Raw genomic sequence first — 13,305 nt, 5'->3', positions numbered from 1 at the left:
CGGGCACAACACAGAAGACTGCATCCACCTGAAAGACGCGATAGAGATACTGATCCAAGAAGGACACTTGAAACAGTATGCAAAGAAGCAGGAGGCCGCCAAAGAGGCCAAGCCAGTAACCGAAGAAAAACTGGCCGAAGATACGCCGGCCATGCAGGTGGCCATGAGTATCACCAGACCGGAAGACTTCTACCTCCCTGACTGGGCCGGGGCGTCTTCCGCCTTTTCGCCTCCCAGCCCGTGGGAATTCCCCCCCTCGGCCATGGGAATTCCAAACTCACCGTCGAATCCGTAAAATGAAAATTCGACGAACTAATCTCAACAAGTTCGAGCAAACCCGCTACCCTCGACCTGGCTAGAGGTGGCTCATCCTCCACATCTTTCTACAAGGTTGAACTACCCGGCGGAGCGCCCAATGCGATCATCCCACTCCTTATCCGAGCCCGGATGGCCAACTTTGACGTTCGCCGCATTTTAGTCGATCAAGGGAGCTTAGTGGACATCATGTACTCCCAGTTATTCAAGACGCTGCAACTAAACGACAGCCACCTCACCCCTACGTAGGGTCCGACCTACAAGGTTTCAACGGCACCGTGACTAAACCATGGGGATTCGTCGAGCTCATCGTTTCAATCGGATCGGTAGAAACCGCCAGGGCCGTCAAAGTCCAGTTTCTGTTCATTGATTGCCCCTCAATCTACCAGTGCATCTTAGGGCGCCCGACGCTGGCCGAACTAATCGCAGTCCCCTCGACCGTGCATCTCAAGCTCAAGTACTACATAGCCAAAGGGCAAGTTGCAACGCTCAACGGCGACATCGAAGCGGTCAGAAGGTGTTTCGAAGCCTCCGCCAAAGGACTCAGCTCCATAAAAGCTGCCCAGGACAAAACAGCATGCATCGCAGGCCCCGAGCCTAGCAAACCTATGCCCCGCATCGACACCATCGACCTGGATAGCCGCTTCCACAAAGAATTTGAAAGAAAAACCAACACGAAGACACCAGAAAAAGGCCTCCATCCAATCCCCGATGGAGACTTCGAACTGATAGCCCTCGGCAACGACCCGAACAGAGGAGTTAAAATCGGTACGGATCTGCCCGAACTAGCCAAAAGGCAACACAAGGCCTGCCTCAGGGAGAACGCCGACCTCTTCGCATGAAGCGCGGCCGAGATGCCCGGTCTCGATCCAGAAGTAGCGTGCCACCACCTGACGATCGATCCCACGTGCAAAGCCGTCGCCCAGAGGAGGGGAAAGCAGTCACTAGAAAAAACGACTGTAGCCGAACTAGCTGTTAGGGACCTCTTAGAGGCCAATTTTATATCGGAAGCCAAATACACTACTTGGCTCTCCAATGTTGTACTTGTGAAAAAATCTAATGGAAAATGGCGCATGTGCATTGACTATACCGATCTTAATAGGGCTTGCCCTAAAGACGCTTATCCTCTGCCTAGCATAGATAAATTAGTCGATAATTCCGCAGGTTTCAAACTCTTATCATTTATGGACGCGTATTCCAGGTACAACCAAATACCCATGTCAAAAACGGACAAAAAGTATACGGCCTTCATGACCGAGTCGGGCAACTACTACTATAACGTAATGCCCTTCGGTTTGAAAAACGTCGGAGCTACGTACCAACGAATGATGAACAAAGTATTCCAGGCTGGGATCGGCGACATGCTCGAAGTCTACATGGACGACATGATCGTCAAATCCCAAGAGGAGATCAACCATGCCGCCCATCCCAAAAAGGTCTTCGAACAAGCCCGAAAATGCAAAATGAGATTCAATCCCGAGAAATGCACCTTCGGAGTCCAAGCAGGAAAATTCCTCGGGTTTTACCTAACCGAACAGTGGATCGAGGCAAATCCGGACAAGTGCAGAGACTTTTCGGAGTTCCCAACGCCGGACTCTAAAAAATCCATTCAATCCCTGAACGACATGCTCACATCACTGTCTCAATTCGTAGCCAAGTTAGCCCAGCATGCCCTCCCACTCTTCAAACTCCTCCGAAAGGAGACAACTTTCAAATGGACGGACGAATGCGAACGCGCTCTGACTCACCTCAAACAAGCTCTCTCGCATCCGCCCGTAGTCTCGAGGCCCGAATCCAAAGAAATCCTCTATCTCTATTTGGCCGTTGCTACCGAGGCAGTCAGTGCCGCTCTCATTAGAGAGACACCGGAAGGCCAAAGACTCATTTATTTTACAAGTAAAGCGCTCCAAGACCCAGAAATCAAATACCAGCAGATCAAGAAAGTCTCCCTCGCACTAATCACAGCAGCTAGGACACTAAGGCACTACTTCTTGGCACACACCATGGTCGTGCGCGCCGAACATCCAATAAAACAGGTCTTAGGTCGCCCCGACATGGCCGGTAGAATGCTCCGCTGATCCTTGGAACTCTCGGAATTCGACATAAAGTACGAGGGGAGGAAGGCGCTAAAAGCAATGGTCCTAGCAGGCTTCGTAGCTGAGATGGCTTTCCCGGACACGACGACATGCAGCGCTTGGAAATGGACCCTGTACGTGGACGTAGCCTCCAACCCGTCTGGAAGGGGGCAGGCATCATCTTGGAAAACGGAGAAGGAACACTAATAGAAGTATCGCTATCGCTCTCCTTTCCAACCTCCAACAACCAAGCAGAATACGAAGCACTACTCGCAGGGCTACGCCTCGCCGACGACTTGGATGCCGATGTTGCACCCCAAAATTTGCCCACCCAATTTTATTTATAACTGGCTTCAATTTCTCATTCATTTGCATACCTCCACTAAGTCATCTAACATTCACATATCATTAATAAATAAATCAAGCATGGGATCAAAGTTCATGGAACAAATTGAAGGTCTCACTTGATTTTGGAGTTCTATACTTTACAAGCTTGGTCCAACTGGAATGTTGTTAACACGTAAATTAAGGGAATCGTGGTCTTGACTTATGGTCACGTGGATTAAGATATTCATATGACAAACGAGGAGTTTCTCCTACGGAGTTGGAATCAATAATGAATGTGTACAAAATTGAATTGTACATGATGTTGTGGCAGATTAGTTCCACTGTGCGGGCTACTTGATAAAAGGATTGATTTTTGGCTTCTTCCACCTTATGCTTTGGTTTATTTAAGAGTGTAAAGAGTTAAATCTCAAATTTGAAGCCTTGGAGGAAAATATTCACTCAAGATTCAAGACTTTATTCGTTAGTATTTCAAGTCTAACATAAAAGTATACACTACTATTCAAGACAAAGTCCAATTCCATTACAAAGTTTCACAAATATGCATCCATCAAAGACTATTCCTTATTACAGAATCCAAAAAGTGCTTTATAAGTAAAATACATTGAAAACCAGACATTGAACCATTCAAAACTCATCCACATTTATACAATAACCAAGTATGAGTTATTACATTACATTCCATCAAAGTTTGAACAAAGAAAAAGAAATCCAAGTTTATGCTACAAGGGCCAAGCTCCACTAATCTTCATCATGAGCCCAAGCTTTAACTCCAATCCAATTACCTGCAACAAACCCAAACCACACAAATCAGTTCAGCTCATACAAATTCCTAGCCCAATACATCCTGTAACCTCACTGTCCACCAAAAGCTACAGCACCTTTAAAAATTCACTAACAGGCCCTATACACAAACTAACAGCATAACTGTTATAACAACCTTAAACAGTCCCCTAACTAACTCTGTAGCATCCTAACTGTTTCATACAACTAACCTATAACTGTCAAAACCCCTTTACAACTAACTGAAACAGATTTCTAACTGACATAACCAATTTGTAACCAACCAATCCCATAACAGAATTAGTAACTAACTTTTAAACTGCAAGTAACCAACTCTCTCAGCTCTAATCCTCACCATTCACCTCTAACTACCTTTTAATCTCTTAACAGAAATTAACAGAGTCATAACAGAATGTAACAGAAAAGGAAAAGAGAACTAACCTGAGAAATCTCTATATAACAGAGCATCTCTCCATTCCTCATCTTCCTCTCTTTCTTCACTCTCTGAACCCCTTGAATCCTTCACTTCCATCTCTCATCATTCACCAACTCCACCATTCCATAACTCTTCTCCCTCAATCTTCGCAGGACCTCCATTCTCTAATCTTCACACTACATCAACCTTCAATCTTCATCTTCATCGCATCACCATCACAAAATCAACCGGCACAAAAAGAATCATCACCACCAAAAGAACTCTCTTCAATATCCATCGATAATCTTCCATCTCAATTTGCATCGGTCTTTTCAATCTGAAAAGGGAAACAAGAAGAATCAGAAAGCAACCGCTCAATCTCGATTCAATCTTCTTCACTTTCATTCACGATCCAAATTACCATAACCTCCATGACACAAATCGGCAAAGAATAACAACGAATCTTCATCATCCTCACGATCCATTACTTCAATCCTTCAAGAACTTCGCAAATCTCCAAAAGGAAAATTGATACTAAGAAGGAAGAGCGAGATTAATATGGTGTTGCGGTCATAAACGACGGTGCGCGTCTAGTCGGAGAAGAAGCTTCCTCCACCGTGCGCCGCTCGCGTTTTGTGAGGATAGGTTCTGAAGCCTCCGTCGCGATGATAAGAGATTGAGAACGGAGATGTGAAGGGGATTATTGAGCAATTGAATCAGAGGGAAGAAGCAAAGAGATTCTCGCCGGAGATGTGTTATCGGCGCCGTCGCGTTTGAATGTGAGTTTGAGGAGAAGAGGAACGTGAAGTCTGATAGCCACAAGAAGAACCCTAATTCTTCTTTCAAGTTAGTTTTTATTTAATGTAAATTGATTAATTGAGTTTAGCATAAGGTCTATTGTTTTAATTAACTGAATCAATTGATAAAAATCTGATAATCTAAAATTGAATAAGAGAAAATTCTAAAATCACTCTTGGGCCTTGTTGCGAAATTCTATCTGCACACCCCCTGAGGCCCAGTGCTGCACTTTTTTGGCTAAACACATGCTGCAACAAAAACGCCTTTTGGGCCTGTCCACCTGGCCCTACGCCCAGTTTTCTATTCACCATCATGACTTCAATTCTCACCCCCGTTTTACATTTGTATTTTAGATTTTAATTAGATTTCTTTACCATTTCTCTTAGACATTAAAAATACTAATCTTTCTCATGCATTTTAAACCTTTAACACAATCTTTTGTCATATAAAAATAATCACTAAAAAATAATAGTTTTAGGCTTGTATTTTTAATTCGCTTGCTTGATTAAATTCTTGTCTTTTTGTCACATAAAAAACCATAAAAATAAATAGTCCTTTAATTCGATTTTTGTACTATTTTGCATCGTTCACTTTCATGTCTTGTACCATATTTTCAAGTGTTTATGTTAGCCATTTTACACTAATTTTTGTATCGTTATTTACTTGTATTTTTACTTGTAATTTCGATCTCCGCTTATGCTTATATTTTCATGCCGCTTTTTGCTCCTAACCATTAGGTAGAAACCATGACAACTTTAGGAATTAGAGGTTCCCATCATATTAGGCTAGTTTTCATCTTAGGCTAGTTTTTTTTTATTTTCCTTTTCAACTTTAAAACATTAATAAAGGACGACGCGAATCATGCTAATGCTTTTTTTTAGTGTGAAAGAAATGATTGGGGCGTAGGCCCCGATGTATGTTCTTTCCCACGTAGCGGAAGAGAAATGATTGAGGTGTAGGCCTCGGTGTATTTCTCAACCGTTATTTAGAGAAACGATTGTGGCGTAGGCCTCGATGTGCATTCTCTAAATATTTAAAAACTATATTTTTTTTAGAGAATCGATTATGGCGTAGGCCTCGATGTGTATTCTCTAAATATTCAAAAATTGTATTTCATTTAGAGAAACGATTGTGGCGTAGGCCTCGATGTGCATTCTCTAAATATACAAAAACTCTCTTTTATGGCATGATTCAAGTCACAAATTAATTTCCCTTAAAAGACACCTAAACAAAAACACTTCAAAATATCTAATAAAGGCTCAGAGCTAATCAAAGTGAGGAAGTGATGCGATGCCTTGTAGTAGGTTTTCGTCCATCATGGAATCACACATAAAAGACACAAACCAATCTCTTTTCTCTCTTGCCTTCAGGGCATTCTTTCTCCTAATCGGACACGTTATTTCCGCTCCATTCCCAGCTTAAGACTCCAGAGGTCGAGAAGCGGAGTGTGAATGTAACTGTTCAACTAAAAAACACAAAAACAAACAAAAACTAAAGAGCCGAACTACGGCGCTCTGATTCCTGAAAAGGATACGTAGGCATTGGGTCGCGGGGCCTAAGCGAGCACAACTATTTATAAACCTTATTTTCCCCGTGTTTCTTTTTCATTCATTTGCATGCATTTCCCTTAGTAATTAAGCTTTAGATTTATACACCCTTAGAATAGAACAAACATAAGTGGATCCTGTGGAGTACCACAGACGTGAGGGGTGCTAATACCTTCCCCTCGCGTAACCGACTTCTTACCCGATCTTTGGTCGCAAGACCTTTTCTTATCCTTTCTTTATTCCAGGTTTTCTGATATTCCTTTCCCTCTTTGGGATAAATATATTGGTGGCGACTCTGTCTGATTTTCGCGAGCGTGCGACAGCTGGCGACTCTGCTGGGGAAGAATGTATCGATCCTAGCTTGTGTTTGCTTTCTTTTCTATGGGTGTTCATTTATTGATTTATTGCTTTATTGCTTTACTGCTTTATTGCTTTACTTCTTTATGCCTTGCATATCATGACTATTTATTGCCTGCATATCATGTTTATTTTCTCGCATCCTGGATTATATTATGGGTCCCCGTGGGGGCCACATATTTTCTCTGTTTGCAGGTTGGGTGGGATTTCTATGAGGTAAAAGGCCCAATACCCAGGCCAGAGTGATACCTTAGGAACTAGGAATAGAGTGGCCATGACGGACAGAAGACGTATGTCTGATTGATCCGATCATGTATCCACGGACAGAGCTTGGTTGAACGAGGCAATATCGTATGATAGCGCCTACTTTCCATCCTCTGTTGGCTTCTTGACCTACCATATACTAGATCCTACCTGTGAGAGGGGTTGGGAAATTTTGTTTTGCAGGAAAACAAGCCTCCATCCCACCCTATGCCCGTTCAGACTATCTATCATAATCAACGTCGAACCTCTGAATCTGGAGGGTCCGACCTTATGTGACTTATGCAAGGTTATCTATCAGAATCAACGTCGAACCTCTGAATCTGGAGGATTCGACCACCCTTGACTTATGCACGAGCTATTTATCCAGAAAGCAACGTCGAACCTCTGAATCTGGAGGATTCGACCATATCTTATTGACCATGAGAAGTTGTTATCTAAGAAGCCTCGATCCTTGATCCTGATTTATGTCGCATTTGCATCATCATTAACATTTTGCATTCATGCATATGCATCCATGGTTACCAAGACTCTTACACTCTTCCTCTCCATCAGATCAGTCAAGACGATTCCTCTATACCGATATCTGACAAAAGACAACAGACAAAGAATCATGGGGAATTACAGACAAGATCAAGCTATTATCAAACAAACCCATGGGGCACCTTCCATCAGTGGAGCCTAAAGACTTTATGTTTGTCAGAGAACATTTCATTTGCATTAGAATAAGGCCAAGCTTGCCATTGTATAGATTTCTTTAGTATTTTCAATTGTATTACTTTTGTTGTTATCAAGTACTTCTCATTGTAAGAAACTCATTCTGTTTGAATAAATAAAAATAATGTAATATACATGTTTTTCTCAAATCATTTCATCTTTGTCATTATGTTCATTGATATTCAGCTCATTTGTCTTAAGCAATTAAAAAGGAGAATGATGAAAAATCAAAAACACATGAACTACTAACTGTATGCTTTTGGAACAAAGATCCCGCTGATGATGTACAGGCATTGTTTCGATTCCTAAACACCGGAGTTATAAGGGAGTGAAACCTTCGTCAACCCCTTCGAGCCTAAGGAGTAGTAGTTTCTTTTCAAAAATATACAAAACCCTCAATCTTAACCAGGGGCAGGGTAGTCTTCAGTTAGTGCGACCGAGCGCTCAACTTTCAGGTATTCCATCAGAGGATCAATCATATCTCATATCCTACAACAAAAGAGCACAATCCACAATGGATGTCTCTCAATCACTGAGAAGAAGGCAGTCACAAACTTTTCTTCAATTCAATCACAAAAGTCATACAACTTGTTCCCGAACGAGGCAAAAAGAGAATGAAAAGAAAGTATTGAATCATGATCAAAAAAGAAAGAAGCAATAGCCCGCTAAGTCAAAAAGAAAAGCTTTGAAGCGAATGACTTAGGCAAAAACTGGGGCATATCCCGCTGGACAACAAAAACCAAAATCAAAAGAAACTTTCTGTCCAGGCAAAAGTTAGGGAAAGCAAAAGACAAAAGCAAAACAAAAATCCTCCAAGGGACAAGTTGTTGTGACCATCAATAAAAGCACCAAAGGGTGACTGCCACCTCCATCAAAGCTACAAAGGATCCTCATCCATCACAATCCTTCCTGAAAGATGAACACTCGTGTCAAACTAACTGAACGTAGGACTGGAGGACATCATGAAGAGGGGTGGGTTAAGTAGAACTTGAGCCTTTATCCTTTGTTTCTCAAACCGTGAACCCGGCCACGTTACAACCCTCAAAAGTCCTAATTGAAGCAGGGTTCGTTCTGAAAGCATACAAACTGTGAAATCATGTCAAAACTGACTCCTAATGTTGCTTGTCATTTGTGTTAGTATCAATATAACATTGTGACAAATAAAAACTTTTCTTTTGAGATTAACATGTGCATTGCATTCTCATTATCCTTTTCAAAACAGAATTGTCTCCAACTCGAAAGTAAGTACTTGATACCAAGGAAAGTTCAACATTGAAATTCCATCGAGTGATCTTACAAAGGCAAAGGTTGGTCATCCGCTGAGCAAATATCTAAAGAATCCATCAAGTGGAACAGTTCCTTTCAATCTGGGGCATTCATTCCTTGATTAACACTGGGGCAGACCATTGCGATCTCCATGATTCAAGCATTATCAAAGTCTTATCTCAAGAGATCTTACAAACTGGGGCAAGCTAGTAACAATTCATCTCTTCATCTTCAATCAAGTGTCAGATATCGAGACAAATGTTGAGGGGTCAATCCAAACACCTCACCTTCACCAACAATTTCACAAGCAATGACTTTTCCTACAAGGAACACTACATTCACTCCTAGTATCATGGAGACAATCATTCCATTCATAATCATACATACCTCATGCATAATCATTGCATTTTCATTATCATTTCACTCGCATGATCCAATCATCAATAAAACAGGGGCATCCACCCCACCTTGAATCTCGAACAGAGTTTCAGAACCCCGCCTAATCTATCCCACGCAAAGCAGGAACCCTGAACAACCCATCAGTACACTGCATATAGAATCCATAGCATTGCATCTCCAAAAGTGCATCAAATAAATCAAACATTGCATGTGAAGCATAAGTCAAGTTACTCATCAGATGAGGTCCCTACAAAGTATTCAAGTTGATATTCCACTGGATCACTCAGAGTTACCATTGTGGTGTCACCTTCCAAAGTCAATCATGTCCATCTTTCTTCAACTCGGAGTTGATGTTTTTGTGTTCGACCCAGAGTTGATTCTCCTTTCATCTTCTAACCCCGAGTTAATTATCTCTTCCCACTCAACCCAGAGTTGACGGTTATCTCTTTTCTTTTCCCGCTCAACCCAGGGTTGACGCTTATCTTTTATTCAACCCAGAGTTGATCCCTTGTCTTTTCCCACTCAACCCAGAGTTGATGGTTATTCTTTATCCTTTTCCCCACTCAACCCAGAGTTGATGGTTGTCCCTTATTCAATCCAGAATTGATTCCTTTCCCTCTCAACCCAGAGTTGATGGTTGTCCCTTATTCAATCCAGAATTGATTCCTTTCCCTCTCAACCCAGAGTTGATGGTTGTCCCTTATTCAATCCAGAATTGATTCTCTTCCCACTCAACCCAGAGTTGACGATCATCTTTTCCCCTTTCCCACTCAACCCAGAGTTGACGGTTATTTCTTCTCCTTCCCACTCACCCAGAGTTGACGGTCACCTTTTATTCAACCCAGAGTTGACGGTTTTCTTTCTTTATTTTCTTCTCAACCCAAAGTTGACGATCATCCCTAATTGTTCTTCTTTCCTTTTCTCAACCCAGAGTTGATATCCTCGTCTTATCTTCGACCCAGAGTCGATGTCCTTCTCTCCCTTCTCGATCCAGAATCGATGTTTATCTTTTTATTTAACCCAAAGTTGACGGTCATCCTTTATTCAATCCAGAATTGATCCTTTTTCCCATTCAACCCAGAGTTGACGGTTATCTTTTGTCTTTCCCACTCAACCCAGAGTTGACGGTTATGTCTTATTAATATCCTTTTCCCACTCAACCCAGAGTTGACGATTATTTCTAATTGTTCATCTTTCGACTTTCAACCCATAGTCTTTATCCAATTACTTTCTCTCAACCCAGAGTTGATTTCCTTTCTTTCTTTCTCGACCTCGAGTTGACTTCCCTTTATTCTTCGACCCAGAGTTGACCCACTTTTTCTTTTTCAACCCAGAGTTGATTTCATTTCTAACTCAGAGTTAAGTTGTTCGACCCAGTGTTGGTACGATCTTCCTCAGTGGATTTAACACCATTCTTTTCTCTAATGGATCCTATCTTATCAGGCAAATTTTCAGGTTCACTTGGTATTTAATCTTCTTCTACCTCGAATGCTCGAAAGGCTAGCGCCAATCTCACCTTCAGGTTTAAGATGATTAAATAGGGGCAGCTGTTGCACCCCAAAATTTGCCCACCCAATTTTATTTATAACTGGCTTCAATTTCTCATTCATTTGCATACCTCCACTAAGTCATCTAACATTCACATATCATTAATAAATAAATCAAGCATGGGATCAAAGTTCATGGAACAAATTGAAGGTCTCACTTGATTTTGGAGTTCTATACTTTACAAGCTTGGTCCAACTGGAATGTTGTTAACACGTAAATTAAGGGAATCGTGGTCTTGACTTATGGTCACGTGGATTAAGATATTCATATGACAAACGAGGAGTTTCTCCTACGGAGTTGGAATCAATAATGAATGTGTACAAAATTGAATTGTACATGATGTTGTGGCAGATTAGTTCCACTGTGCGGGCTACTTGATAAAAGGATTGATTTTTGGCTTCTTCCACCTTATGCTTTGGTTTATTTAAGAGTGTAAAGAGTTAAATCTCAAATTTGAAGCCTTGGAGGAAAATATTCACTCAAGATTCAAGACTTTATTCGTTAGTATTTCAAGTCTAACATAAAAGTATACACTACTATTCAAGACAAAGTCCAATTCCATTACAAAGTTTCACAAATATGCATCCATCAAAGACTATTCCTTATTACAGAATCCAAAAAGTGCTTTATAAGTAAAATACATTGAAAACCAGACATTGAACCATTCAAAACTCATCCACATTTATACAATAACCAAGTATGAGTTATTACATTACATTCCATCAAAGTTTGAACAAAGAAAAAGAAATCCAAGTTTATGCTACAAGGGCCAAGCTCCACTAATCTTCATCATGAGCCCAAGCTTTAACTCCAATCCAATTACCTGCAACAAACCCAAACCACACAAATCAGTTCAGCTCATACAAATTCCTAGCCCAATACATCCTGTAACCTCACTGTCCACCAAAAGCTACAGCACCTTTAAAAATTCACTAACAGGCCCTATACACAAACTAACAGCATAACTGTTATAACAACCTTAAACAGTCCCCTAACTAACTCTGTAGCATCCTAACTGTTTCATACAACTAACCTATAACTGTCAAAACCCCTTTACAACTAACTGAAACAGATTTCTAACTGACATAACCAATTTGTAACCAACCAATCCCATAACAGAATTAGTAACTAACTTTTAAACTGCAAGTAACCAACTCTCTCAGCTCTAATCCTCACCATTCACCTCTAACTACCTTTTAATCTCTTAACAGAAATTAACAGAGTCATAACAGAATGTAACAGAAAAGGAAAAGAGAACTAACCTGAGAAATCTCTATATAACAGAGCATCTCTCCATTCCTCATCTTCCTCTCTTTCTTCACTCTCTGAACCCCTTGAATCCTTCACTTCCATCTCTCATCATTCACCAACTCCACCATTCCATAACTCTTCTCCCTCAATCTTCGCAGGACCTCCATTCTCTAATCTTCACACTACATCAACCTTCAATCTTCATCTTCATCGCATCACCATCACAAAATCAACCGGCACAAAAAGAATCATCACCACCAAAAGAACTCTCTTCAATATCCATCGATAATCTTCCATCTCAATTTGCATCGGTCTTTTCAATCTGAAAAGGGAAACAAGAAGAATCAGAAAGCAACCGCTCAATCTCGATTCAATCTTCTTCACTTTCATTCACGATCCAAATTACCATAACCTCCATGACACAAATCGGCAAAGAATAACAACGAATCTTCATCATCCTCACGATCCATTACTTCAATCCTTCAAGAACTTCGCAAATCTCCAAAAGGAAAATTGATACTAAGAAGGAAGAGCGAGATTAATATGGTGTTGCGGTCATAAACGACGGTGCGCGTCTAGTCGGAGAAGAAGCTTCCTCCACCGTGCGCCGCTCGCGTTTTGTGAGGATAGGTTCTGAAGCCTCCGTCGCGATGATAAGAGATTGAGAACGGAGATGTGAAGGGGATTATTGAGCAATTGAATCAGAGGGAAGAAGCAAAGAGATTCTCGCCGGAGATGTGTTATCGGCGCCGTCGCGTTTGAATGTGAGTTTGAGGAGAAGAGGAACGTGAAGTCTGATAGCCACAAGAAGAACCCTAATTCTTCTTTCAAGTTAGTTTTTATTTAATGTAAATTGATTAATTGAGTTTAGCATAAGGTCTATTGTTTTAATTAACTGAATCAATTGATAAAAATCTGATAATCTAAAATTGAATAAGAGAAAATTCTAAAATCACTCTTGGGCCTTGTTGCGAAATTCTATCTGCACACCCCCTGAGGCCCAGTGCTGCACTTTTTTGGCTAAACACATGCTGCAACAAAAACGCCTTTTGGGCCTGTCCACCTGGCCCTACGCCCAGTTTTCTATTCACCATCATGACTTCAATTCTCACCCCCGTTTTACATTTGTATTTTAGATTTTAATTAGATTTCTTTACCATTTCTCTTAGACATTAAAAATACTAATCTTTCTCATGCATTTTAAACCTTTAACACAATCTTTTGTCAT

At 41.1% G+C, this 13,305-nt stretch overlaps 2 long non-coding RNA genes across 2 annotated transcripts; both read right to left on the bottom strand.

Moving 5' to 3' along the window:
- Positions 1-3,213: 3,213 nt before the first annotated feature.
- LOC131606760 (uncharacterized) lies at positions 3,214-4,839 on the bottom strand. The gene is made up of 2 exons (XR_009285022.1): positions 3,960-4,839; positions 3,214-3,520 (listed from the first exon to the last, which is right to left on the bottom strand). It is a non-coding gene; the product is annotated as an uncharacterized LOC131606760 (long non-coding RNA).
- A 6,503-nt stretch (positions 4,840-11,342) lies between these two features.
- Positions 11,343-12,968, bottom strand: LOC131606759 (uncharacterized). The gene is made up of 2 exons (XR_009285021.1): positions 12,089-12,968; positions 11,343-11,649 (listed from the first exon to the last, which is right to left on the bottom strand). It is a non-coding gene; the product is annotated as an uncharacterized LOC131606759 (long non-coding RNA).
- Between the last annotated feature and the right edge of the window lie 337 nt (positions 12,969-13,305).

Source organism: Vicia villosa, linkage group LG5, assembly GCF_029867415.1.
Source record: "Vicia villosa cultivar HV-30 ecotype Madison, WI linkage group LG5, Vvil1.0, whole genome shotgun sequence".
NCBI lineage: Eukaryota > Viridiplantae > Streptophyta > Magnoliopsida > Fabales > Fabaceae > Vicia > Vicia villosa.
This window is presented reverse-complemented; position numbering and strand designations above follow the sequence as displayed.